This window comes from Pongo pygmaeus, chromosome 9 (assembly GCF_028885625.2).
Source record: "Pongo pygmaeus isolate AG05252 chromosome 9, NHGRI_mPonPyg2-v2.0_pri, whole genome shotgun sequence".
NCBI lineage: Eukaryota > Metazoa > Chordata > Mammalia > Primates > Hominidae > Pongo > Pongo pygmaeus.
The window spans coordinates 123,606,401-123,634,333 of NC_072382.2; the positions used below are offsets into that span (position 1 = coordinate 123,606,401).

The 27,933-nt window shown below is 37.0% G+C and overlaps 1 long non-coding RNA gene across 1 annotated transcript in view; it reads left to right on the forward strand.

Annotated features, from left to right (window-relative positions):
- The window catches only part of LOC134740285 (uncharacterized), a 77,255-nt gene that overhangs the window by 12,755 nt on the left and 36,567 nt on the right, over positions 1 to 27,933 (forward strand). The window contains exons 2-4 of the long non-coding RNA XR_010127653.1: positions 607 to 799; positions 1,157 to 1,344; positions 27,282 to 27,427. This is a non-coding gene — a long non-coding RNA (uncharacterized LOC134740285). The remainder of the gene's footprint in view (positions 1 to 606; positions 800 to 1,156; positions 1,345 to 27,281; positions 27,428 to 27,933) is intronic.

A 27,933-nucleotide genomic window follows, 5' to 3' on the forward strand; every position in this document is an offset into this window, starting at 1 on the left:
AGACATTTTGGGGTGACATTTGATCCCTCCCATATACTTGAAATACAAAGAAGCCTAAATGTCAACCAAGTTTTAGGTTACTTACAGACAAGCTTTCCACTTCAGTGATTTCAGAAATTGAGTGGATTGTTCTTTGTCTCATAAACAATACATTTTTAAGATGCTGATGGCCTCAGCTCTGGCTTGTGGCCAGCTTCAGGAAGTGTGGTTCACAAGCCATCAAGGCCTGTGCATACTCCGCATTCCTTGGGTAATGCAATTCTGGACCAAAATCGATTCCAGAAGTCTGATCTTCCGAGAGGAGGCAATGCTCTGAGCTGATTGAACAGCCCCCTCCAGCTCCTCCTGCCCACTGCCTCAATCGGCCTGGAAGGGTTAAGCAACCAATCAAAAAGCTAAGCGAGCAGTTTGGTGAGACCAAAGTTGCAGGGATCTGAACAAGTAGATGAGCTTGGCAGCTTGTGTTTGAAGAATTTGTTTCATGTTTTGGATAAAGTCTGGGAATTTATCCTTCAAAATTCCTTAGATTTAGTAACATGTCAATGCACTGTGTTAATGCAAGGAGTTTTCATTCTCTTTTTCTTTTCTCTTCTTTTTTTTTTTAAGGTTAAAAGCCGCCTTCCTTTTTAAGTATGCGTAATCCATCCAAATCCTGCCTAAGAGAACAAAAGCGGTGCTGGTAATTTTCTCTTTCACAAAATGCAGAGACTTCCTCTCTGTCCTCTCCAAGTACCATTCTATGAAGTGAAGGGAAATTACACTCCTCACCATTGAAAAAGAGATTATGCAAAATGAGAAGGTAAAGCCAATCGCTGTAATACAAATACCCGCTTAATTCCTTCCATCTAGAGCCCTGTGCCTTTTCTTTCCAGATGTGGATGTATATTTGGAAGTATATCCACATCTGCCTTTAAAAAAAAATTCTATTATCTTGTATTTTTAAGGGCTCTTGCACGGTAGAATCTTCAGTAGGAACATCATGAGCTCCAGCTCTGGGCTCCACATCTTGCTAAACTCATCTCTTTTCCTTAAATATGAAACATCTCCACTGAATCACCTCACTGGGGGCTCCAAACTTCAAGGTTTATTTTTTATTTTTATTTATTATTTATTTATTAATTATTTAATTAATTTATTTATTTTTATTTTGAGACAGGCTGGAGTGCAATGGCGCCATTTCAGCTCCACTGCAACCTCTGCTTCCTGAGTTTGAGCGATTCTCCTGCCTCAGCCTCCTGAGTAGCTGAGATTACACCTGCTACTACGCCCAGCTAATTTTTGTATTTTTAGTAGAGACAGGGTTTCACCATGTTGGCCAGGCTGGTCTCGAACTCAAGACTTCAGGTAATTCGCCCACCTCGACCTCCTAAAGTGCTGGAATTACAGGTGTGAGCCACTGCGCCCTGCCAAGGTTTATTTTTTTTAGGTAGTCTTGCCCCTTCATAATTTGGGAGTTGGTTATTCAGTTCTTCTTTCTTCCCTTACATGCACACATAATGAGTTGGGATGACTTACTCTTCACTGTGACAAGGTAGAGGCCTCTTCTGTTTCCAGCCCAGACACTGGGATGGGACAGGAGCCTTTCTGTGCTCTGTGGAGCATCTTGGATTCATGTTAGGACTACAACAAGACAGGGCACCTGCAGCAAATTTTGGGTAGACCCTTCTTAGAGCTGGGGCTAATGGAAGGATGCCTAGAAATCCAAGAGTGGGGAGTTCAAATGCATTTTTTGTTGTGGAAGCTAAATTTATCTTTACTGCTTTTCTATGGTCAATATTAGGTCAATTTGCACTTCTTCAGAGTTGGTGCCAATGTGCTAAAGGGAATGATGGGTAATAGGCAAAAGCTAGCATAGGGGTAATTATTGATCTCAGATTATTTAAAATATTGATTCCCTCATTTATGAATTAATTAATTGACAATATTGGTTGAGGTGCTGCTCTGCAACAGGCACTGTGCAAGAAGTTGAGAATAATTGTAAATTTGAATTATCCTCAAGTTTCTTATAGTGTAGATATGTTCTACACTCTATGAAATATTCTGCACAGAATGAAATATTGTGTGGCCTTTGCTGTGATGAAATATTATTTTGTTTGAGAGAACATATGAATAAAAATAAAGAGCACAAGTTTCTAAGTCTGAATGTGTTAAAATGCAGGTTCAGCTGTGATTAACCCACTAAAAACCTTCGAAAACCATGGCTTAACCAAGACATATTTATTTTTCTTTCACAAAAATAAGTCTGTAGATAGGTAGTTGAAGGCTGACATTATAGCTTTAGAAGTCAACAGAAATCTGGGCTTCTCCTACATCCTTCCATGGCTCCTAGCTTCCACCTCATGATCCAAGGTATCTTTACATTGCTCCAGCTATCACATGCTCATCTGGCCAGCAAGAAGGAGGAAGGGGGAGAAGAAAAGACAACCCCTCCCGCAAAGAACAATGGTCAGTTGTATGCTAACACCTTACTGGCCAGAAGTTTGTCACATGGTCACACTCAACTGCAAGGGAATCTGGGAAATGTAGTCTCTATTGGGACTTATATTCCTAAGGAAGAAGAGAATATAGTCCTGAGTTTGAATCCCAGCTGTGTCGTTTACTAGCTAGGCCACCTCTGGTGAATTAGTCTTGTGAATCTGAGTTTTCTTATCTCTCAAATGGAAAGATAATATCAAACTTATATGGTTATTGCAGAAGTTGAGTAATAGTGCAGCTTTATAATATCTAACACACAGCTTAACTGTACTTGCTATCTGTAGGAGCAGTTACTATTTTGACAAGATGTCATTGTGGGACAAAAAAGGGAGTGTCGTATCTCAGAATGTCAGGAAAGGATCCAGAGCAGTGATCACTGACAGCTGAAATATTAATATGTGTGATTCTATTGTAGCTCTTATTTAGTTAAAAAGCTCGTCTCAAACTAGAACTGTAACAGTTGGCACAGTTGTTTCTTATTTACTTCCCCATCTCTTATTTGGGGGCCTATTCACCAGTTCATGTCTGTTAGCTACTCAGTATCTGCCTATCTGTCCCATTCTTTTAATTCCTACAGCTATCACACTACTTCAGCCCCTTATTATCTTGTTGCTTCACTGAGGCAATAGCCTCTTAACTGGTCTACCTATCTATCTTCATTTTGTTTTTGTTTTTCCAGCCCTCTCCCCTCCCTCCACTCCCAAGAGTGATTTACTAAAATTGTAGATGCATGGTTCTTTATGGTTTGCAGAATGAAGGAGAAATGCCTCAGCATGGAGTTCAGAAATTCAACCGATTTTTCTAGCCTCATCTCCACTTGTCCCTCTACAGCCTATCATACTGGACACAATGGGTTTTATGCTGGTTTGCATTTGTTCACGGTGTTCTGAGCCTGTATTCTCCTCCCTTTCTCTACTGACCAGCTAAATCCTACTTACACCTGAAGATGAGCTAAGATGCTACCCACTTCTTGAAGATTTTCCTTTGTCTCCTTGAGTAGATTTAAATATTTATTTCTCTATATTTTCACCATGCTCAGTTTGAATTCAATTACATTCAACAAATACTTCTTGAGGGCGTTCTATATATTAGATATCGAGCATAGTCCCTGCACTGAGGGAGCTTGTAGGGGAAAAGAAATGTAAGCAGACTGTGACACAGCATGATTATACCACACCAGAAATATGTATAGATGGTAAGTAGGTAATACAGAAGAAGGACCGAATAACTGGGAAACAGGTGGGGAAGGAAGAAAAGAGAGTACAAGGAAATCTTCCCCAAGAAGATGATGTCTGTGTTGGGTTTTGAAGAAGGTACAGAAATTATTGAAACAAAAAAGCGCAAGAGGGAGAGGCTGAGAACATCTGAAACAGAAGAAATAGTTAGATAACATTTGTTAGGGAATTATAAGCAGCCCAGCATAATTTGATAGCTAACATAGTTACCATTCACAAAATGCTCACTATGTGCCAAGCACTGGGCAAAAATGCATTATATTCTTTATCTCTTTTACCTTACAGGCCCTGTGAATAAAGTTTATCTCTAGTTTATAAGTATGGACACTGAAACTGAGAATGGTTACATAATTTGCTCAAGGCCAGATGTTTAGTAAGAGATAGACATGGCATTCAAATTCAGACATATCTGGTCTCAGTGGTGCTGGGGGTGGAAAGCAGTAGAATAATGAGATGCAGGAGTCGTTAGAAGTCAGATGCCAAGGCTGGGCATGGTGGCTCACTCCTGTAATCACAGCACTGTGGGAAGCCGAGGTGGGTGGATTTGCCTGATGTCAGGAGTTCGAGACCAGTCTGGCCAACATGGTGAAACCCTGTCTCTACTAAAAATACAAAAAAATTAGCCAGATGTGGTGGTGTGCACCTGTAATCCCAGCTACTCAGGAGGCTGAGGCAGGGGAATTGCTTGAACCAGGGAGGCAGAGGTTGCAGTGAGCTGAGATCGCACCACTGCACTCCAGCCTGGGCCACAGAGCAAGACTCCATCTCAAAAAAAAAAAAAAAAAAAAAAAAGTCAGAAGTCAGATGCTAAACAAAGGAATGTGGACTTTATCTTTAGGCGACATGTGTTGGGAAGAGTGTAGACCCTTGGGGGAGGATGCATGATTAGATTACTCTTTTGGAGAGATGACTTTGTTGGCCATGTAGAGGATGAATTAGATCAGGTTATTCCATATTTTTATTTAATACTTCTATCATCAACACTACTTTATACTAAAGTCAATAATTTTTGCAATTACTTTTCTGGTGGATGGGGCTGTGTTTTTTTTAATCCCTCTCATGGAGTTTGTTAATTAATAAATGAAGTAATGAATTAACGTAATTTTAATTTAGAAAGTTTCTATGCATGATAAGGAGACCAAATAGCCACTTACCTGATTCTACTTGCTGAAGCCTAAAAAATGTCATGAATAAAAATAAAAAATGGTCACTAACTTTGAAGATAAGACTCATGAAGTATGAAAATACAGCCAATATGAGGGGAAAGATTGCTAAGTGAAATCTTAGCAAAAGTGGAAGTGAAAAAAGCTCTAGTGTTTAGGAAACTTGAATTTGAATTGTAGCTCTGCCATTTCTTAACTGTGTATTTGGGCAAATTCCTTCACCTCTCTGAGCTAGATTTTTCCCATCTCTACAGTTAGAGTAACTTTTGAGTGATTAAGAGAAGGCACAAAGAAGGTGGATTCTAGGTACTAATAATGTTTAATTTCTTGATTTGAACAATGGTTGTATGAGTGTGTCCATTCTGTGAAAAAAGTTATCAATTATACATTTATGTGTATATATTTCAGCATGTGTTTTTTTATTTTGAAAAGTAAATTTATGAAAGAACACAAAGTAAAGAACGTGTTTTTAACTTAACTTATTGTTTTTCCAGATTGGGTAATCAGTGGTTGTAATTATTAATCCTTAACAGAAATAAAAGTATAGATGTCATATCAAAAGACAAATATCATGAAGACTAGTCCATGAACTCTTTCGAGCAGCTACTTAATAAATTAAAAAGAAACTATAATAGAAGGACTGCTTGTCAAACATGTTTATCACTACTTCTGTGAAGCTTCACTCAAAGAACAGCAAAAAAAAAAAAAAAAGTGCAAATCTTTTTTGACAAAGAAAATGGGAGAGTACATAGTAGAAAATAAAAGTCAGTAATATTTGAAAGTTTATTTTTATTACTTTTGATTTTGAAATAGCTTAATATTCATGACCAGTTGCAAAAATAAGTACAGAAAGTTCCTGTGTTTCCTTTAACCAGCTTGCCCTAATGACAAAATTTTACATAGCCATAGTACCTTTTGAAAACCAGGAAACTGACATTGGTACAACACTATTACTTAAGTACAAATCTTATTTGGGTCTCACCAGTTTTTATATGCACTTCTTTTTATGGTGTATAGTTCTATGAAATTGTATCATATGTTAGATTTGGTGAATAGTCATCAGAATTAGGATACAGAAATATTCGATCACCAAAAAAAAATATTTCATGTTATACCTTACTAGTCTCTCCCTTCTGTCAGCCCCTGACAATTATTGATCTGTTCTTTCTTACTACAATTTTGTCATTTTGAGCATGTTATATAAATGGGATTGTATAATAGATAACTCTTTGATATTAACTTTAAAAAAATTCAAGTTGCTACATGTATGAGCAGTTTGTTCCTTTTTGCTGAATAGTATTCCTTGATCTGGATGTACCAGAGTTCTTTTTTTTTTTTTTCTTTTTTTGAGATGGAGTCTTGCTCTGTCACCCAGGCTGGAGTGCAGTGGTGCAATCTCGGCTCACTGCAACCTCCACCTCCCAGGTTCAAGCAATTCTCTGCCTCAGCCTCCTGAGGAGCTGGGATTACAGGCACCCACCACCACACCTGGCTATTTTTTGTATTTTTAGCAGAGACGGGGTTTCACCATCTTGGCCAGGCTGGTCTTGAACTCCTGACCTCGTGATCCACCTGCCTCGGCCTCCCAAAGTGCTGGGATTGCAGGTGTGAGCCACCGTGCCCGGCCAGATGTACCGGATCCATTCACTTGTTGAAGTGAATTTGTGTTGTTTCCAGTTGTTGCCTATTATAGTAAAGCTGCTATAAACATCTGTGTACAGGTTTTTATATTGACACAACTTTACATTTTTCTAGGCAATATATGCAGAAGTATAACTGCTGGCTCATATGATCAGTATATGTTTAATTAATAAGAAACTGCCAAACTTTTTGGTGACTATATCAGCAATGTGGGAGAAATGCAGTCACTCCACCAGCATGTGGTTATTACAAATATTTTTATCATCAGTATTAATTTCAATATTTTAACTTTAGCTATTCTAATAGATGCGTAATGATATCATATTTGGAGCTTTAATCTGCATTTTCCTAATGGCTAATAATGAACATCTTTTCATGTTTATATTTGTCATCCACATATCCATGTATCCTATTTGGTAGTGTCTGTTCAAGTTTGCCACCCATTTTTTGCGTTAGATTGTTTGCTTTTTCACTGTTGAGTTTAGAGGGTTCTTTATGTATTCTGAATACCTTTGTTATATATATAATATATATATACATTGCAAATATTGCAAATAGTTTCTTAGGATATTTCATAGAACACATATTTGTAATTTTGATAAAGCTCAATTTATTAACTTTTTTCTTTATGGATCATTCTTTGGTGTCATGTTGAAGAACTCCCTGCCTAACCTTTAACCATGAAGATTTTCTCCAATGTTTTCTTCTAAAAGTTTCAATAATCTTATGCTTTACATTTATGTACATAATTCATTTTGGGTTAATTTTTGTACAAGATGTAAAGTTTAGATTGAGGTTCATTGTTTTGCCTATCATTGTTCCAACAGCATTTGTTGAATAAACAATCCTTTCTCCATTGAAATGATTTTGCATCTTGCCAAAAAGTAGTTGGCAATATTTGTGCAGATCTGCCGTGGGACCCTATATTGTGCTCCATTGTGCTCTGAATCATATGATCAGCATATGTTTAATTTTATAAGAAACTGCCAAACTTCTCTGGTGACTATATCAGCAATGTGTGAGAAATGCCTCTATATTGTGCCTTTACCAATACAACACTCTTGATTATTGCATCTGTATAAGTCAAAATCAGGTCATGTTATTCCTCTACCTTCACTCTTCTATTTAAAATTGTTTTGGCTATTGTAGTTTCTTTGCCTTTTTATGTAAATGTTAGCATCAGCCTGTCAATACCTGCAAGTAATCTTTCTATGATTTTGATAGAAATTGCTTTAACCCTATAGAGCAATTGAAGGAAAATCGATATCTTTACTATGTTGAATCTTCCAATCTGTCTCTTCACTAATTTAGTTTTTCTTTGACTTCCGTTTCACTGTTAAGGGAGCCCTAAACAAAAGGTTCTGTTTTTTTTTATGGACCCTAAGTTTGGGGAGAGAGTGAGGGTGGGGAGCTACTAGTAGAAAAGTACTGAGTACTGAGCTAGAATGGGGAAAAGTGTCTTCAAGATTTCTTCCCCCTTCTCCCATAAAGAGACTTCCACCATCATAGTATCACATATTAAACTAGTCTTTTATTCCTGCAATAAACCCAATTTGGTCATGGTGTACTATTATTTTTATGTATTTCTGCATTTGAGTTGCTAATATTTTGATGGGGATTTTTTTGCATCTCTGTTCAAGAAGGATATTGGCCTGCAGTTTTTGTTACTTCTTTTATAAAAAAATAACAAATTCAATTTCTCTAATTGCCTTATCTATTTTATCTTGAGTGAGTTTTGGTAGTGTGCCATTTTGAATGAATCAGTCAATTTCATTTCAAATGTCAAATTTACATATGCAGAGTAATTTGTAGTACTTTGTTATTTTTTTTTTAATGTCTGTTGGGTCTGTAGTGATATCCCCTTTTAGTTCCAGTATTGTTAACGTATCTTCTCTTTTTAGCTTTGTTGGATTTGCTGAAAGTTTTTTGACTTTACTATTTTTTTAAAGTATCTGCTTTATATTTGATGAATTTTCTGTCTTGTTATAGTTTCTTTACTGTTTTGTTTTAAATTTTATTGACTTCTGGACTTATTTTTATTATATCATTCCTTTTGCCTATTTTGAGTTTTTCTAGTTTCTTGAGGTGAAATTTTAGATTATTTATCTGCTTTTCCTTTTACAATATAAGCAGTTAGTGCTATAGATTTCCTTTTCAGAACTGTTTTAGCTGCATCCCCCATATTTTAATGTGTTATATTTTTATTTCATTTTAAATTTTAAATTTTAAATTTTAAATTTGCTTTGAGATTTTTCTGTTTGAGCCATGGATCATTTAGAAATACCTTGTTCCCTTTCCAAGTGTTCGGATTTTTCTGCTACCTTTCTTTTATTAATTTCTACTTTGATTCCATGATAGTAAGATAATATAATTTGCAAGATTGTAATTCTTTTAAATTTGTTAATGTTTGTTTTATGAACGTCCCATGAACATTTGAAAAGAATGTGTATTCTGTTGTCTTTGGTGCAATTTATAAATAATCAGTTTGATCCCATTAGTTGAAGGTATTGTTCAGTTGTTCTAGATTCATGCTAAAATTTTGTCTCATGGTTCTATCAATTACTGAGAGAGGGGTTCTGAAGTCTTCAACTATATTTGTGGATTTTTCTCTCTCTCCATTTTTCTCTGGTAGTTTTTGCTTCATACATTTTGCAGCTTTGTTTTATGGTGCATACACATTTAAGATTGTTATGTCTTCTTAGTGAATTCACCCTTTTATCATATGATGTCCTCATTTGACTCTGTTAATTTTTTTTGTTCTTTAGTCTATTAACATAGCCACTTCAGCTCTCTTTTTATTAGTATCTGCATGGTATTTTTTCCCACCCTTTTACTTTATTTTTAAATTTTTATTTATTTATTATTTTTGAGACAGGGTCTCACTCTGTTGTTCAAGCTGGAGTGCAGTGGCATGATCATGGCTCACTGTATCGCAACCTCCTGGGTTGAAGCAATCCTCCCACCTCAACCTCCTGTGTAGCTGAGACTATAATCATGTGCCACAATACCTGGTTAATTTTTAAATTTTTTTAGACGTGCGATCTTGCTATGTTGCCCAGGCTTACTTTATTTTAATCTACTACTGTAATTATATGTGAAGTTAGTTTTTTTGTAAACAGCATGTAGTTGGATCATGTTCCCCAATGCCACTTTTTTCTTCTTTTTAATTAATCCTGTCAATCTCAATCTCTTAAATGGTACCTTTAGATGACTAACTTTTAATGAATGTACTGATATGTTGGAATTTAAATCTGCAATTTCATTTTTTGCTTTTTGTTTGTTCTATTTTCAATCTTCTGTTTCCCCTTTCCTTTCTTCTTGTAGAATAAACATATTTTAGAAATCAATTTGATCTATCTGTAATTTATTTTAGTATACCTATTTCTGTATTTTTAAATAATCACCTCAGGGATTACCATACACATACATAGTCTTTTTGCAGTCTACTAGTATCAACATTTTACCATCACCACTTCAAAGAGAATTATAAATACCTTATTGCTATCAGTTCCCTTTTTCCTTTCCCCTTTACAATATAGTTATCTTAAGTATTACATTGAGAATTATAGAATATGTTATAATTTTAACATTATATGCTTATGTTTAATTAAACATAAGTAAAATTTTAAAAAATTTAAGATGTAAATATATTTATCCATATATCTACTCTTTGCATTGTCATTTGTTTTCTTCCTGATTCTCATAGTTTCCTTATATTATCATTTATGTCTGAAAAATGTTTTTAGCAAAGCTTTTGGAATAAGTCTGCTGACAACAAATTCCCTTTAATTTTGTTCATCTGAAAATAACTATTTTACTTTCATTCCTGAAGGATATTTTCACTGGCTAGAATTCTGGAGTAATAGTTTTTTTTTCATTATTTGAATAATGTTTTACCACTTTCTTATGGCCTCCTTGATTTCTGACAAGAGATATGCTATCATTCAAATTTTTTTTCTCTTATGGGTAGTGCATAATTTCTCTCTCTCTGCTTTCAAGATCATTTTGTCTTTAGTTTTCAAATATTTTATTATGAAGTATTTTGATATGAATTTCTTTGGGTTTATTTCGTTTGGCGTTCACTCAACTTCTTGAATCATAGGTTTATGTCTTTTACCAAATGCAGAAATTATTCAGCTATATTTCTTCGAATGTTTCTTCAGTTTCACTCTCTTTCCCTTGTCCTTTTACGACCCTGCTGACACAGATATTACATCACTATTGTATACTGATGCTTTCTCCTCCCAACTCCCTGCAAGTCATAGGCTCAGATAATTTACAGGTGAGTTCAAGGAAGAGATAACCCTTGTGTTATACAGCATACAAGGGCAGATATCTTCTCAAGTCACATTATGAGGGAAGTATAACTTTGATTCCAAAATCCAGGTATAGGTATTACCCCCCAAAATAAAATTGTCGTCCTGTTGTATTTATAAACATAAGTACATAGATTCTAAATAGATGGTAAACTAAAATAAACAATGTATTAAATAATGCATAAGTATTGTGTAGAATTTTTACCTGAAATGAAAGGGGAAAAAAATTATTGTCTCAGTAGATTCTGAAAAAAACTATGATGAAGTTTAAAACCTATTTATAATTGAAAGCTATCAAATAACAAGGAATTTAAAAAAATCCTTAACATTATATAAAAAATACATCAAGGCTAATATTCAACAGGAAAACTTTAGATGCATTTTCTCTAATGTCAGGAATAAAATGAGGATATCCACTATTATTGTTACAGCTCAACAAAGTATTGGACGTCTTGGAAGATATAAAAAACAAAAAGGATGTAAAAGGTATAGCATTAGAGAGAAAGGAGATAAAACTCTTATTATATATAGATGATAAGATTATCTACACAGAAAATATTATAAAACCAGGCTATTAGGACTAATAAGAGAGTTCCAAAAATGTTATAGTGTTCTCCTACTTAAGTGATAAATAATTACAAGAAAATAGAAACTATAATATCATTCTAAATAGCATAAAAACTTATGATTTATATAAAACTAATGGAACTCTATAGCTTCTTGTGGAAAATTTGAAAACACAAAAAGATATAAATGAAGAGTTATCCTATATTTGAATAAGTTAATATGACAAACATAAAACTTTTCTTTCAAATTTATATTCAATGAAATTTAAAATAAAATTAATTTTTTCCTAAGTTATTTTTGAAAAAATCAACAAAATGAAAACAAATTAATACTTAAAATTCGAAGTTTTGAATAAATAAGCCCATGGCTAAGTAAATTTCATAAAAAAGCAAAGAAATGTAACTACCATATAATCTATCAGATATGAAGACATACTGTAAGGCATAGGAATTTAAAACAAAATGTGATACTGCTGTAGAAATATAAAAATAAAACATACAGTTTAAATACCAGCCATGTATGTAGATGAATAATATATTATGGAAATGCCAACAAAATCAGTGAAGAAAATATTGATTGTAAATTGGATGGTGGAAAGACAACTGGCTCACTCTCTGCAGAAGAGTAAAGTTGGATTTTTTATTGCATGCCATTTACAAATGTGAATGGCAGATGAATTAAAGGCCCAAATGTAGAAGGTAAAACTGTAAAGCTAATAGAAAACAAAAACAAAAACAAAAAACACCACAGACTATTTTTATGACCCTGTTAGTGAGGAAGAACTTCTTAAACAAGACCACAAAAGCACAAAACGAACTGTGGAAAATTGGTAGATTTGAGTGAAACCACTTTGGAGAACTGCCTGGCAGTTTCTTATAAAGTTAAACATGTGATTACCATATGAACCAGCAATTCCACTCCTAGGTATCTACCCCCAGTAAATTAAAACATATGTCTACACAAAAACTTGTACATAAATGTTCTTAGTGCTTTATTTTTATAAAAGTCCCAAACTGAAAACAACCCAAATGTCCATCAGCACGAGAATGGGTAAATACACTGACAAACACAACATGGATGTAGCTCCAAAACCTTATCCTAAGTAAAATATAAGCAATACAAAAGAGTACATATGGTATGATTCCATGTAAATACATTTCAAGAACATACTAAACCAACCAACTGTAATAGAAAATAGGTCAATGGTCTTGAGGCCAGGATCTATCATACTTGAAAGGGGTATAAGGGAATTGTTTGAAGAGATGAATGTGTTCTATGTCATGATTGTGTGGTGGTTACATGGGTAATTTATTTGTCAAAAATAATCAAACTGAACACTTTAAAGGTAGTGTATTTTACTGTGTGCAAATTATACCTCAAAGAAGTTGATTTGGAAAAACATTATTAAGCAAAATTTATGAATCTGACTATATCAAAGTATGTGATTGTTGTTCCCTAAAAACACCATAAATAATATCAATAGAAATGTGCCTTGGATTAGATGGGTGACAGATTGGAAGAAGATATTTCAATGTCAAAAACTGAAGAGATTAATATGTACAATAGTCAAACCATCAAAGAACTTTGTTAACAATAAAACTGAAAAACTCAATAGAAAAAGAAATGGGAATGGTAATAACTTGGAAATTCACAGAGGGGAAATTTAAATGACCTATAAATAAATAAGGAAATGCTCAACTTCACTAGTAATTAAAAAAATAATATCAAGAGGAGAGGAGCCAAGATGGCCGAATAGGAACAGCTCCGGTCTACAGCTCCCAGCGTGAGTGATGCAGAAGATGGGTGATTTCTGCATTTCCAACTGAGGTACCAGGTTCATCTCACTGGGGAGTGCCAGACAGTAGGGGTAGGACAGTGGGTGCAGTGCACCGTGAGCGAGCCAAAGCAGGGCGAGGCATCACCTCACCTGGAAAGTGCAAGGGGTCAGGGAATTCCCTTTCCTAGTCAAAGAAAGGGGTGACAGATGGCACCTGGAAAATCGGGTCACTCCCACCCTAATACTGCGCTTTTCCAATGGGCTTAAAAAATGGCACACCAGGAGATTATATCTCGCACCTGGCTTGGAGGGTCCTATGCCCACGGAGTCTCACTCATTGCTAGCACAGCAGTCTGAGATCAAACTGCAAGGTGGCAGTGAGGCTGGGGGAGGGGTGCCCGCTATTGCCGAGTTAGTTGTTTGATTAGGTAAACAAAGCGGCCGGAAAGCTTGAACTGGGTGGAGCCCACCACAGCTCAAGGAGGCCTGCCCGCCTCTGTAGGCTCCACCTCTGGGGGCAGGACACAGACAAACAAAAAGACAGCAGTAACCTCTGCAGACGTAAATGTCCCTCTCTGACAGCCCTGAAGAGAGTAGTGGTTCTCCCAGCACGCAGCTTGAGATCTGAGAATGGGCAGACTGCCTCCTCAAGTGGCTCCCTGACCCCCGAGCAGCCGAACTGGGAGGCACCCCCCAGTAGGGGCAGACTGACACCTCACACAGCCTGGTACTCCTCTGAGAAAAAACTTCCAGAGGAACAATCAGACAGCAGCATTTGCGGTTCACCAATATCCACTGTTCTGCAGCCATAGCTGCTGATACCCAGGCAAACAGGGTCTGGAGTGGACCTCTCGCAAACTCCAACAGACTTGCAGCTGAGGGTCCTGTCTGTTAGAAGGAAAACTAACAAACAGAAAGGACATCCACACCAAAAACCCATCTGTATGTCACCATCAGCAAAGACCAAAGGTAGATAAAACCACAAAGATGGGAAAAAAGCAGAGCAGAAAAACTGGAAACTCTAAAAATCAGAGCGCCTCTCCTCCTCCAAAGGAACGCAGCTCCTCACCAGCAATGAAACAAAGCTGGATGGAGAATGACTTTGACGAGTTGAGAGAAGAAGGCTTCAGACGATCAAACTACTCCGAGCTACAGGAGGAAATTTGAACCAATGGCAAAGAAGTTAAAAGATTTGAAAAAAAATTAGACAAATGGATAACTAGAATAACCAATGCAGAGAAGTCCTTAAAGGACCTGAAGGAGCTGAAAACCAAGGCATGAGAGCTACGTGACGAATGCAGAAGCCTCAGTAGCCGATGCAATCAACTGGAAGAAAGGGTATCAGTGATGGAGACGAAATGAATGAAATGAAGCGAGAAGAGAAGTTTAGAGAAAAAAGAATAAAAAGAAATGAACAAAGCCTCCAAGAACTATGGGACTATGTGAAAAGACCAAATCTATGTCTGATTGGTGTACCTGAAAGTGACGGGAAGAATGGAACCAAGTTGGAAAACACTCTGCAGGATATTATCCAGGAGAACTTCCCCAATCTAGCAAGGCAGGCCAACATTCAAATTCAGGAAATACAGAGAACGCCACAAAGATACTCCTCAAGAAGAGCAACTCCAAGACACGTAATTGTCAGATTCACCAAAGTTGAAATGAAGGAAAAAATGTTAAGGGCAGCCAGAGAGAAAGGTCAGGTTACCCACAAAGGGAAGCCCATCAGACTAACAGCTGATCTCTCAGCAGAAACTCTACAAGCCAGAAGAGAGTGGAGACCAATATTCAACATTCTTAAAGAAAAGAATTTTCAACCTAGAATTTCATATCCAGCCAAACTAAGCTTCACAAGTGAAGGAGAAATAAAATCCTTTATAGACAAGCAAATGCTGAGAGACTTTGTCACCACCAGGCCTGCCCTAAAAGAGCTCCTGAAGGAAGCACTAAATATAGAAAGGAACAACTGGTACCAGCCACTGCAAAAACATGCCAAATTGTAAAGACCATCAAGGCTAGGAAGAAACTGCATCAACTAACAAGCAAAATAACCAGCTAACATCATAATGACAGGATCAAATTCACACATAACAATATTAACTTTAAATGGGCTAAATGCTCCAGTTAAAAGACACAAACTGGCAAATTGGATAAAGAGTCAAGACCCATCAGTGTGCTGTATTCAGGAAACCCATCTCACGTGCAGAGACACACATAGGCTCAAAATAAAGAGATGGAGGAAGATCTACCGAGCAAATGGAAAACAAAAAAAGGCAGGGGTTGCAATCCTAGTCTCTCATAAAACAGACTTTAAACCTACAAAGATCAAAAGAGACACAGAAGGCCATTGCATAATGGTAAAGGGATCAATTCAACAAGAAGAGCTAACTATCCTAAATATATATGCACCGAATACAGGGGCATCCAGATTCATAAAGCAAGTCCTTAGTGACCTACAGAGAGACTTAAACTCCCACACAATAATAATGGGAGACTTTAACACTCCACTGTCAACATTAGACAGATCAACGAGACAGAAAGTTGACAAGGATACCCAGGAATTGAACTCAGCTCTGCACCAAGCGGACCTAATAGACATCTACAGAACTCTCCACCCCAAATCAACAGAATATACATTCTTTTCAGCACCACACCACACCTACTCCAAAGTTGACCACATAGTTGGAAGTAAAGCACTCCTCAGCAAAGGTAAAAGAACAAAAATTATAACAAACTGTCTCTCAGACCATAGTGCAATCAAACTAGAATGCAAAACTGCTCAACTACATGGAAACTGAACAACCTGCTCCTGAATGACTACTGGGTAAATAATGAAATGAAGGCAGAAATAAAGATGTTCTTTGAAACCAACGAGAACAAAGACACAACATACCAGAATCTCTGGGACACATTCAAAGCAGTGTGTAGAGGGAAATTTATAGCACTAAATGCCCACAAGAGAAAGCAGGAAAGATCTAAAATTGACACCCTAACATCACAATTAAAAGAACTAGAAAAGCAAGAGCAAACACATTCAAAAGCTAGCAGAAGGCAAGAAATAACTAAGATCAGAGCAGAACTGAAGGAAATAGAGACACAAAAAACCCTTCAAAAAATTAATGAATCCAGGAGCTGGTTTTTTGAAAGGATCAACAAAATTGATAGACCGCTAGCAAGATTAATAAAGAAGAAAAGAGAGAAGAATCAAATAGATGCAATAAAAAATGATAAAGGGGATATCACCACCAATCCCACAGAAATACAAACTACCATCAGAGAATACTATAAACACCTCTATGCAAATAAACTAGAAAATCTAGAAGAAATGGACAAATTCCTCGACACATACATCCTCCCAAGACTAAACCAGGAAGAAGTTGAATCTCTGAATAGGACAATAACAGGCTCTGAAATTGAGGCAATAGTCAATAGCTTACCAACCAAAAAAAGTCCAGGACCAGATAGATTCACAGCCAAATTCTACCAGAGGTACAAAGAGGAGCTGTTACCAATCCTTCTGAAACTATTCCAATCAATAGAAAAAAAGGGAATCCTCCCTAACTCATTTTCTGAGGCCTGGATCATCCTGATACCAAAGCCTGGCAGAGACACAACCAAAAAAGAGAATTTTAGACCAATATCCTTGATGAACATTGATGCAAAAATCCTCAGTAAAATACTGGCAAACCAAATCCAGCAGCACATCAAAAAGCTTATCCACAATGATCAAGTGAGCTTCATCCCTGGGATGCAATGCTGGTTCAACATATGCAAATCAATAAATGTAATTCAGCATATAAACAGAACCAAAGACAAAAACCACATGATTATCTCAATAGATGCAGAAAAGCCCTTTGACAAAATTCAACAACCCTTCATGCTAAAAACTCTCAATAAATTAGGTATTGATGGGACGTATCTCAAAATAATAACAGCTATCTATGACAAACCCACAGCCAATATCATACTGAATGGGCACAAACTGGAAGCATTCCCTTTGAAAACTGGCACAAGGCAGGGATGCCCTCTCTCACCACTCCTATTCAACATAGTGTTGGAAGTTCTGGCCAGGGCAATCAGGCAGGAGAAGGAAATAAAGGGCATTCAATTAGGAAAAAAGGAAGTCAAATTGTCCCTGTTTGCAGATGACATGATTGTATATCTAGAAAACCTCATCGTCTCAGCCCAAAATCTCCTCAAGCTGATAAGCAACTTCCGCAAAGTCTCAGGATACAAAATCAATGTACAAAAATCACAAGCATTCTTATACGCCAATAACAGACAAACAGAGAGCCAAATCATGAGTGAACTCCCATTCACAATTGCTTCAAAGAGAATAAAATACCTATGAATCCAACTTACAAGGGATGTGAAGGACCTCTTCAAGGAGAACTACAAACCACTGCTCAATGAAATAAAAGAGGATACAAACAAATGGAAGAACATTCCCTGCTCATGGGTAGGAAGAATCAATATCATGAAAATGGCCATACTGCCCAAGGTAATTTATAGATTCAATGCCATCCCCATCAAGCTACCAATGACTTTCTTCACAGAATTGGAAAAAACTACTTTAAAGTTCATATGGAACCAAAAAAGAGCCCGCATTGCCAAGTCAATCCTAAGCCAAAATAACAAAGCTGGAGGCATCATGCTACCTGACTTCAAACTATACTACAAGACTACAGTAACCAAAACAGCATGGTACTGGTACCAAAACAGAGATATAGACCAATGGAACAGAACAGAGCCCTCAGAAATAATGCCACATATCTACAACTATCTGATCTTTGACAAACCTGAGAAAAACAAGCAATGAGGAAAGGATTCCCTATTTAATAAATGGTGCTGGGAAAACTGGCTAGCTATATGTAGAAAGCTGAAACTGGATCCCTTCCTTACACCTTATACAAAAATTACTTCAGGATGGATTAAAGACTTAAACGTTAGACCTAAAACCATAAAAACCCTAGAAGAAAACCTAGGCAATACCATTCAGGACACAGGCATGGGCAAGGACTTCATGTCTAAAACACCAAAAGCAATGGCAACAAAAGCCAAAATTGACAAATGGGATCTAATTAAACTAAACAGCTTCTGCACAGCAAAAGAAACCACCATTAGAGTGAACAGGCAACCTACAGAATGGGAGAAAATTTTTGCAACCTACTCATCTGACAAAGGGCTAATATCCAGAATCTACAGTGAACTCAAACAAATTTACAAGAAAAAAACAAACAACCCCATCAAAAAGTGGGCAAAGGATATGAACAGACACTTCTTAAAAGAAGACATTTATGCAGCCAAAAAGCACATGAAAAAATGCTCATCATCACTGGCCATCAGAGAAATGTAAATCAAAACCACAATGAGATACCATCGCACACCAGTTAGAATGGTGATCATTAAAAAGTCAGGAAACAACAGGTGCTGGAGAGGATGTGGAGAAATAGGAACACTTTTACACTGTTGGTTGGTGGGACTGTAAACTAGTTCAACAATTGTGGAAGTCAGTGTGGTAATTCCTCAGGGATCTAGAACTAGAAATACCATTTGACCCAGCCATCCCATTACTGGGTGTATACCCAAAGGATTATAAATCATGCTGCTATAAAGACACATCCACACGTATGTTTATTGCGGCACTATTCACAATAGCAAAGACTTGGAACCAACCTAAAAGTCCAACAACGATGGACTGGATTAAGAAAATGTGGCACATATACACCATGGAATACTATGCAGCCATAAAAAATGATGACTTCATTTCCTTTGTAGGGACATGGATGAAACTAGAAATCATCATTCTCAGGAAATTATCGCAAGGACAAAAAACCAAACACCGCATATTCTCACTCATAGGTGGGAATTGAACAATGAGAACACATGGACACAGGAAGGGGAACATCACATACCGGGGACTGTTGTGGGGTGGGGGTAGCGGGGAGGGATAGCATTAGGAGATACACCTAATGCTAAATGATGAGTGAATGGGTGCAGCACACCAACATGGCACATGTATACATATGTAACAAACCTGCACGTTGTGCACATGTACCCTAAAACTTAAAGTATAATAATAATAAAATAAAATAAAAAAAGAAAAATAAAATCAAAACAAAATGTCAAAAAAATTTTCTATATGGTAAAAACTAAAGTCATATAACACCAAATACTGAGCTGGAACGAGAAAAACAAGAATCTTCATGCTGCTCACAGTAGTAAAGACTGGTATAGGCATTCTAGAGATAAATCTGGCAGTATTTTAATCAACAAATATTTAAACTATTTGAAGGGCTAGGAAATCAGCAGTGAGTGAACAAAACATATAGAAATATTTATCTTCCTTAAGCTTATAATCTAGTGGACAGAGAAAACAGCAAACAAAATGTAAAACTAAGGTATGTTAGATGGTAATAAGAGGCATAGAAAAAATAAAAGACAGGATGAGAGTAAAGTAGGTGGTCAAAAGAAAAGGAAACAATTACAAGTTTAAATTTGGTGGTTAGGGAAGACCCTATTGAGGAGGAGATATTTGAGCAAAGCCCAGTGAGAGATAAATCACATATATACCCTGGAGAAGAGAGTCCTGGAGAAGGCAGAGTTTATGGCAAGCACAAGGACATAAGTGGAGAATATGCTTAAGATATTTAAGGAAAGCAAGGTTAGTGTGGCCTGATCTGAGGAAATGAAGAGGAGAAAAAGAGAAGATGCAGTAAGAGAGGTAAATTGGAGGAGATAGAAAAGGGCCTTGTAGGTGTTTTGACAACTTTGTATTTCACTCTGAATAGGATGGGAAGTTATTCAGTGGTTTTGTGGAAGGGGTCCTTATGGAAATTAGATATGTATGTGGTCTAACAGATGGCAATTCCACTCCTGGCCAAATTTGACAGAAACCTCAGTAGATAGATACGTAATAAGACATACACAAGAATGTTTTCCTCAGGTTTTTTTTTTTTTTTTTAAGAGTGAGGAATGGGAGGTTCTTGAGTCATCCATCACTGGGGGAATGATTGAGTAAAACTCTTGAAATAGAAGGAATGAACAGCAGTTACGTATAGTGTCATGGATAGATCTAAATAGTATTGAGTGAAAAAAAGGAAAGAGAATGAGACCTACTGCACAGTTCAATAAGTAAATTTAAAATACATGTACAAATGGCAATACTAAAAGTTTCCAAGACACAATTATCCAAGGATGTTTACCAATTAGGTGTCTATGAAGGGGTAGTGAAAAAGAAATGAGAATCAAGGTTGTAAATGAAAAATACATATTTTTTTTTAAATAAAAGGTTATGGGAAGTTAAAAAAAGATTATCTGCAATTTTACATTCCCTCTGACAAGACCAGCAGCCTAGTTGTCTTCTTTAAAAAATATTATAAGGAATTTCAAAGATTAAAAGTGTATATTGAATAATGTAGCAAATCACCATGTAGCCATCATCGAGCCCTCCAAATCAATCTATGGTCAATCTCCATAGGTTCACAACCTATCCTCTTTCTTCCCTTTGTTTTTACCTAGTTTTTGAGCTTTTAAAATCAAATATATATTTGATATATAAATTTGATATATAATTTATATACTAAATATACCATACTAGGTATACTAATATAATGTATATAATAAAATACATCATATAAGTATATTCATACTAATAAAATGCATCCATTTTATGTGTACATTTTGATAATTTTTTAGTATAATCATCACCTCAATCAAGTTATAGAACATACGCATCACTCTAAAATAATTGCTACAGCCTCATTCCAGGCAATCTCATATCACCACCTCCAGGCAACCAATGATCTGCCTTAGGTCACTATACATTAGATTTGTCTTCTTATCTCAGAAACAACATGAAGTGTCCATTGTGTTCATGTTTTCCTTTAAATCCTTGTACATATTTATAATATCTTAAAGTATTTTCTGCTACTTTTATCTACACATCATTTATGTGTTTGTTTTAAATGTCTGATTTTTCTCCAGGATATGAGCCAAGTTTCTGCTTTTCCACATGACTAGTAATGCTTGATTATATGTGAGATATTTAGAATGTTACTTGTTGAGTGTCTGGATTTTGTTGTGTTTATGTAAACAGTGTTGGGCTTTATTCTGGCCAGGAGTTAATTTAATTCCAGAATAGTTTGATCCTTTGAGGCTTGTTTTTGAAACGTTGTTACAGTGGTTTTAGAATCTTAATTCTAGGGTGATTTCAGTGCCACAGTAAGTAATGCCCTTTCTGTGGTCTCTGTAGAATTCTTCAACTGTTTTAATGAGAACTTTCACTTGTCTGGAGGGAATTTGAATGTCTCCCAGTTCTGTGTGAACCCTGGTAGCTATTCTTCAATTTATTGATTAATTGATTATTCTTTAGTTGTTATTCTTTACCCAGCCTTGTGTGATCTTATCCTATTCATTCACTGCTTAATATTCATACAAAACTCAAGGAGACTCCTTTCCAGATTTGCAGAACTTGTTTCTCAGCATAATACCCTTCTCCCAAGTACTCCAGCCTGCCTATTCCAGATATCCGAGCCTATCCAAACCTGGATATCTGTCTTTTTAACTTTGTAAGAACTCTGCTCTGCTCACAAACCCACCTCTCAGTTTTATGCTCTGGAATGGGTGTCCAGGCAGAAAGAAAAGACAATTGTTAGGTTTACCTAATTTTATCTTTTCTCATAAGGTTGCAGTCTATATGTGCACTGTATTTGTGTCCTATATTTTGACCAATTTTATTGTTATTTAAAGTGAGAAAGCTAAGCTGATGCCATTTACTTCATCATAGCCAAAAGCAGAAATCTCTGGTAGCAAGATTTTTAGAAGAATAGTTAGTCTGTGGCAAGGGCCACTAGTGTATATGTCCTCAATTATTTTTACCATTATAGAACTAACACTAACTTATGATTGTACTAGAGTTTAAATTTCTCTTGCAGTACTTTGAGGCTAATATCAGACATATTTTATTTGTACATATTTTACTGTATACCTTTAAAAGAAAAGGACCTTTGAAAAATAACCATAGTTCTACTATCATAACTAAAATCTTCAACAATAGTTCCTTAATACCATCAACTATCTAATGTTCAAATTTCCAATTGCTTCATAGGTGTCTTTTTTTTTTTTTTACAGTTTCATAAATTTCAGAATTCAAACAAGATTCACAAAGTATAATTGTTGATTTGCCTTTTAAGCCTCTTTTAATATCCATGTTAACTTTCCATTTCTTTTGTTTTTATCTTGACATATATTGTTTTTGCAGAACCTGGGTGTTTGTCTTGTTTGTCCTGGGTGTTCCCACTGTATGGATTTTGCCGATTGCATTTCTATCACTCTTATATGATATAGTTGCTGTGGTTTGAGTGTATCCCATCGAAAACTCATATTGAAATTTGATTTCCAATTGACGGTGTTGGGATATGGGGCCTGGTGGTAGGTTTTCGAATCATGGGGGCCTACCCACATGAATTGATTACTGCTATCTCCTGGGAGTGAGTTCTCACTCTCTTAGAAATGGACTAGTTCCTGCCTGAGTGGGTTGTTATAAAGCAAGGCCAGCCTCTTGTGTGTGTCATTTTGCACAAGCATCCTTCCCTTTCACTTCTCTGTTATTTTATGATGCAGCACAAGGCTGCCACCAGAGGCCACCAGATGTGGGCTCCAGTCCTGAACTTTATACCCTGCAGAACCATGAGCTAAATAAATCTCTTTTCTTTGTAAATTACCCAGTCTCAAGTTTTCTGTTATAGCAACACAAAATGAACTAAGTCAGTAGTTTAACATGTTCCTTTGTTAAGTGCTACTTGTAAATTGATGATTGGAGAGAGAAGTAAAAATTTTTTTTTTTTTTTGGAGACCAAGTCTCACTCTGTCACCCAGGCTGGAGTGCAGTGGTGCAATCTGGGCTCACTGCCTCCTGGGTTCAAACGATTCTCCCGCCTCAGCTTCCCAAGTAGCTGGGATTACAGGCGCCCGCCACCATGCCTGGCTAATTTTGTAGTTTTAGTAGAGACAGGATTTCACCATGTTGGCCAGGCTGGTGTCAAACTCCTGACCTCAAGTGATCCACCTGCCTCAGCCTCCCAAAGTGCTGGGATTACAGGCGTGAGCTACTGTGCCCGGTGAGAAGTAACAATTTATAATAATTTATGTTTCCATTCATGAACATATTGCCCTTTATTTTTTAAGTTCTAATTTTATTATCTGCACAGTTTTATGGGTTTTCTCAATTAATGAATTGGACATTTATTAGTTTTACTCTTTGGTTCTTTACAGTTTTTCTTTTGCTTTGTGTTTAGCCTACATTTTAAATTCCTGTGGTTAGTCAGTTTGCTATTGGCCTTGTGATCGTTGCACAAATCTCACTGTCCACATTCCTCCACAGGATTCAGAGGATTGGCTATATGAAACACTGGTCCTCCACAGGATTCAGAGGAATGGTTATATGAAACATTGGACACCCTGTTTATAGTATAGAAATGCTTTTCGAAGGATTCCCCAAATAACCACGAAGGTCAAATAAATGCAATGTGCCCATTGCAGATGTCTGTGTGTTTGCATGCTCATGTGACCTTTGCTTGCGTTATTGTTGCTCCTTTAAGGCTTGAGATTCGTTAGTCCCTTTAGCCACTTATGCACAGAGTTAACAGGTTCAGTCTGAGAGTCTAAGAGGTCTTTACAAAATTTTGTTTCTGGTCTTAAGCCAAGTAATTGCACTGCCCTGGATTCCAATCAGAAGTTACAGAATCAGGCTCTGTCTTTTCATTCCAAGGGTTGGTGAGCCACAACTGCCTGAACCTTAGTTTTCATATCTTTAAAACAGAAATTACAATACCTATTTTGACCAAATCATGTGGTTGTTGTAAAGAACAAATGGATTGATGTATTTGAAATTGTTCTTTAATAGCACTGTCCAATACAAATATAATATGAGCCACGTACGTAATTTAAATTTTTCTAAACCACATTCAATAAAAGTGTGAAGAAACCAGTGAACTTAATTTTAATGATATATTTTATTTAACCCAACATAACTAAAATATTATCATTTCAAATATTAAGGAGATACTTTACATTCTCTTTTCTTTACTAAGTTTATGAAATCTGGTATATTTTACACTTACAGCATATCTCAATTTGGATGCTAACTTCTCATCAGAAATACTTGATACGTATTTAGGTTGCATAATGTAGTTGATTAAATAGATTCACATCCCTAAGTCTCCGCAAGCCTAAAAAGGTTTTCTGTAACTGAATCAAATATCAGTTTTTAAATTTAAATTAATTAAAATGTAATAGAATTAGAAATTCAGTTCCTCAATCACATCAGCTACATTTCAGGTGCTTAATTCCTACAGGTGGCTTGTAGCTACCATACTGGGCAGTGCTGCTGTATGAACTGATGACTTCTATAGATGTGACTGCCTTTACTAAAGTTCTCAAATCTCAGTTAGGTTTTACATTGTTTCACTTTGATCCTCCACATGAGATAAATGAATTTCCTTTGCTTTGACCTACAAAAGAATTTTCCAAGGAAAACCTCCCAGCTTTCCCGACAACTGGACAGCAGATTGCTTCCATTTCAGTCATCCAAATTTACTTTGTCTAAGAGTTGCTACACATTCTGGGAAATAAATACATCTCTAAGAGTGGAAGAAGGCTGACCAAAATAGACCGCTTTTAAAAAGCTGAAAAATCGATTCCTGGTAGTAATGCAATCTGGAGTACATGAAACCATTAGCAAAGGGGAGCAGCCCACAGCGAGGTCAGGATCTATTCTGAGCCATGGAAAATCAAGCTCCATGTGACTTCGGTGCATTACCAAGAGCAAACTATGATTCCAAGCAAGGCTAAACCCATCATCTCAGGGTGAGGCGCATTCTAGGGGGGTCACCTCATACAGTTGGGATCCGCTAGCAGAAGTGAGTAAGGGCATCAGGGCAATGACCTAGGATACTCTACCTCAAAAAAATTGTTTTTAAGAATTCATCACAGAATGAATACTAGAGTATTTCTCTTCTTCTTCTAAGTGGAATAATAGAATAGGAACGTTTCACAGCTATTCCTTACCTCTCTAGGGGATCTTTTGAAAGAATCTGCTGCCTTCAGTCAGATTAGATGTTTTGAACAAATACGTACCTGGCACTCACCATGTTTCAGACATTGTTCTAAGCTTATTTTTTTTCTTTTTTTTTTTTTTGAGACACAGTCTCACTCTGTTACCCAAGCTGGAGTGCAGTGGTGTGATTTCACCTCACTGAAACCTCCATCTCCTGGGTTCACGCGATTCTCATGCCTCAGCCTCCTGAGGAGCTGGAATTACAGGTGCCTGCCACCACATCCAACTAATTTTTGTATTTTTAGTAGAGACAGAGCTTCAGAGACGGGGTTTCACCATGTTGGTCAGGCTGGTCTCAAACTCTTGACCTCGAGTGATCCACCCACCTCAGCCTTCCTAAGTGCCGGGATTACAGGTGTGAGCCATGTGTGCAAGGTTATTTAAATGAACTAATTTAACCCTTACAACAATCTTAAGAGAGAGGTATTGTTATAATCCCCACTTTACAAATGAGGAAACTGAGGCAGAGAGCGGTTCAATAACTTGGACAAAATCACACTGCTGGTAAGTGATGGGAATGAACCCAAACGCTCTAGGCTTTTCATCAATGGGTAAACCCGATGGCCTATGCTATGACTGAATACAGATCAGAGGCTAGCCATGCACCCCCAGTGCAGAGTACTGAGCCACGTATCTAGTCGCTACAGATTCAGACACCACCTTCTCTAATGAACTAGTGAAATCAGCAGAGAGCTCATAACCACATCTACCTTTACAACTGTGCCCTGGGCTTCTAGAATGCTTTCTATCTGCATGGCTTCCTATCAAATGTAGCATCCTTCAAGGCTGAGCTCAAAAGAAAACTTCAATGGGTTTGGTTCCTTCAGAACCAAAATTACTTTTTTTCATCTTTCCCAACCTTTTACTACCTAATCTGGAATACTGTAGTTTTTCTAAAGCTGCCTTAAATTAAAGCAATGTCTTTCCTCTCCTAGCATCAAGCCCTGGGAGGACTGGAAGTGTATTTTTTTTAATTTTTGTATCCCTCACCTCACCTAGCATGGTGTTTTTCACCTTCTAGGCACTCAGTAAATATTTATTAGCCTAATTTGACTGTAAAAAAATACATTGCAAAATGCACTGTAGTGGGTTTCAAGGAACTTGAGTTCCAAACTTTGTTTTGTCATCAATTAGCTGTATACATTTGGGCAATGTACGTAACCTCTCTGAGCTTTTGTTGTCTCATCTGTAATTGGATGTGATAATCTCTGAGGCCTCATGACCTTTATGGAATAGGCTATTCTTTGCTCTGAATTTTTGTACACAAAAGGTTTTAATTTTATTTTATTTTATTTATTATTATTATTATTATTATTATTGAGATGGAGTCTTGCTCTGTCACCCAGGCTGGAGTGCAGTGGTGCGATCTTGGCTCACTGCAAGCTCTGCCTCCTGGATTCATGCCATTCTCCTGCCTCAGCCTCCTGAGTAGCTGGGACTACAGGTGCCCGCCACCACGCCCGGCTAATTTTTTTTTTTTTTGTATTTTTAGTAGAGACGGGGTTTCACTGTGTTAGCCACGATGGTCTCGATCTCTTGACATAGTGATCCGCCCGCCTCAGCCTCCCAAAGTGCTGGGATTACAGGTGTGAGCAACTGTGCCCGGCCAAGGTTTTTAAACAAGTCCCTAAAGGGTGTTTCATATATTCTGAGATCACACCTGGTAAAGACCCCCTGCTGAAAGAGTGGAAGGAGCATCCCACCATCTGGGGCATTTGAAGCCCCTGAGTTGTGCTGTTTTAGGGAAGGTGATTGATGGTAAAGTAGAGAATACTGATAAATTACAAAGCATTCATCTAATCAAAATCGACCCATGGAATTAAGTCTTGATGTAAAATAATACATTAAGAACTAGTGGAAAAGCTCTGAAATTGTTGCTTCGATTTTCAAAATAGTTATTTTTCGGTAGGTAACACATGCACAGCTTATAACATTTAAAGGTTTTTTAATACTTTTGTTGGAAATACTGATTTTGTCTTTTTTTTTCAGGTTATTTGGATAAAATGCTTATTTTCTTTTTAACATAAGCACTGGCTGGAAATATTGGTTATTCTGTCTGATATTACATGAAGGTCAGATGCCCTCCATGCAACCATAAGGTCGGATGGCAGTTTGATGCTGAACCAGCAAACAAGGTAAGGGTGAAATTGTCATCCACATTATACAGAATGGGAAGCCAAGGCCTCGAAACAGGAGATAATTTAGACAAGGTCACCTAGAGGGATGCTGGAAGAACCAAGTTTGGAAAGCCAGCTAGCCTGACTGCCCATTCATCACGGACATTATCTTTCTTCTTGTCTTCCTGCTCAGCTTAGTTTATTTAAAAGGGAAGCACACTGCAGTTCTAGGGTCAGGCCAGGCCCACCTGGTGGCTCAGCACCTGCCTGCAAAGGTAAGAAAGCCTCTCCAGCCGAGGCTCGTGATGGTGACAGGGGAGAGTCAGGTTCTCTTTGGAGAAGAGCCCGTAGGGATCTTTGTTCCCAAACAGGTCCCATTTCCTCATGTTTATTGAATTCTCTCAATCACATACTTGATCAATGGGTCCCAGGAAGGGGGCTGGCTAAACCGAGAACATGCAAAGTTGAACTTTATTTACTCTTGATAAGAGGACCAAAAGGAAGTTAACTTTTTACTCATTTTA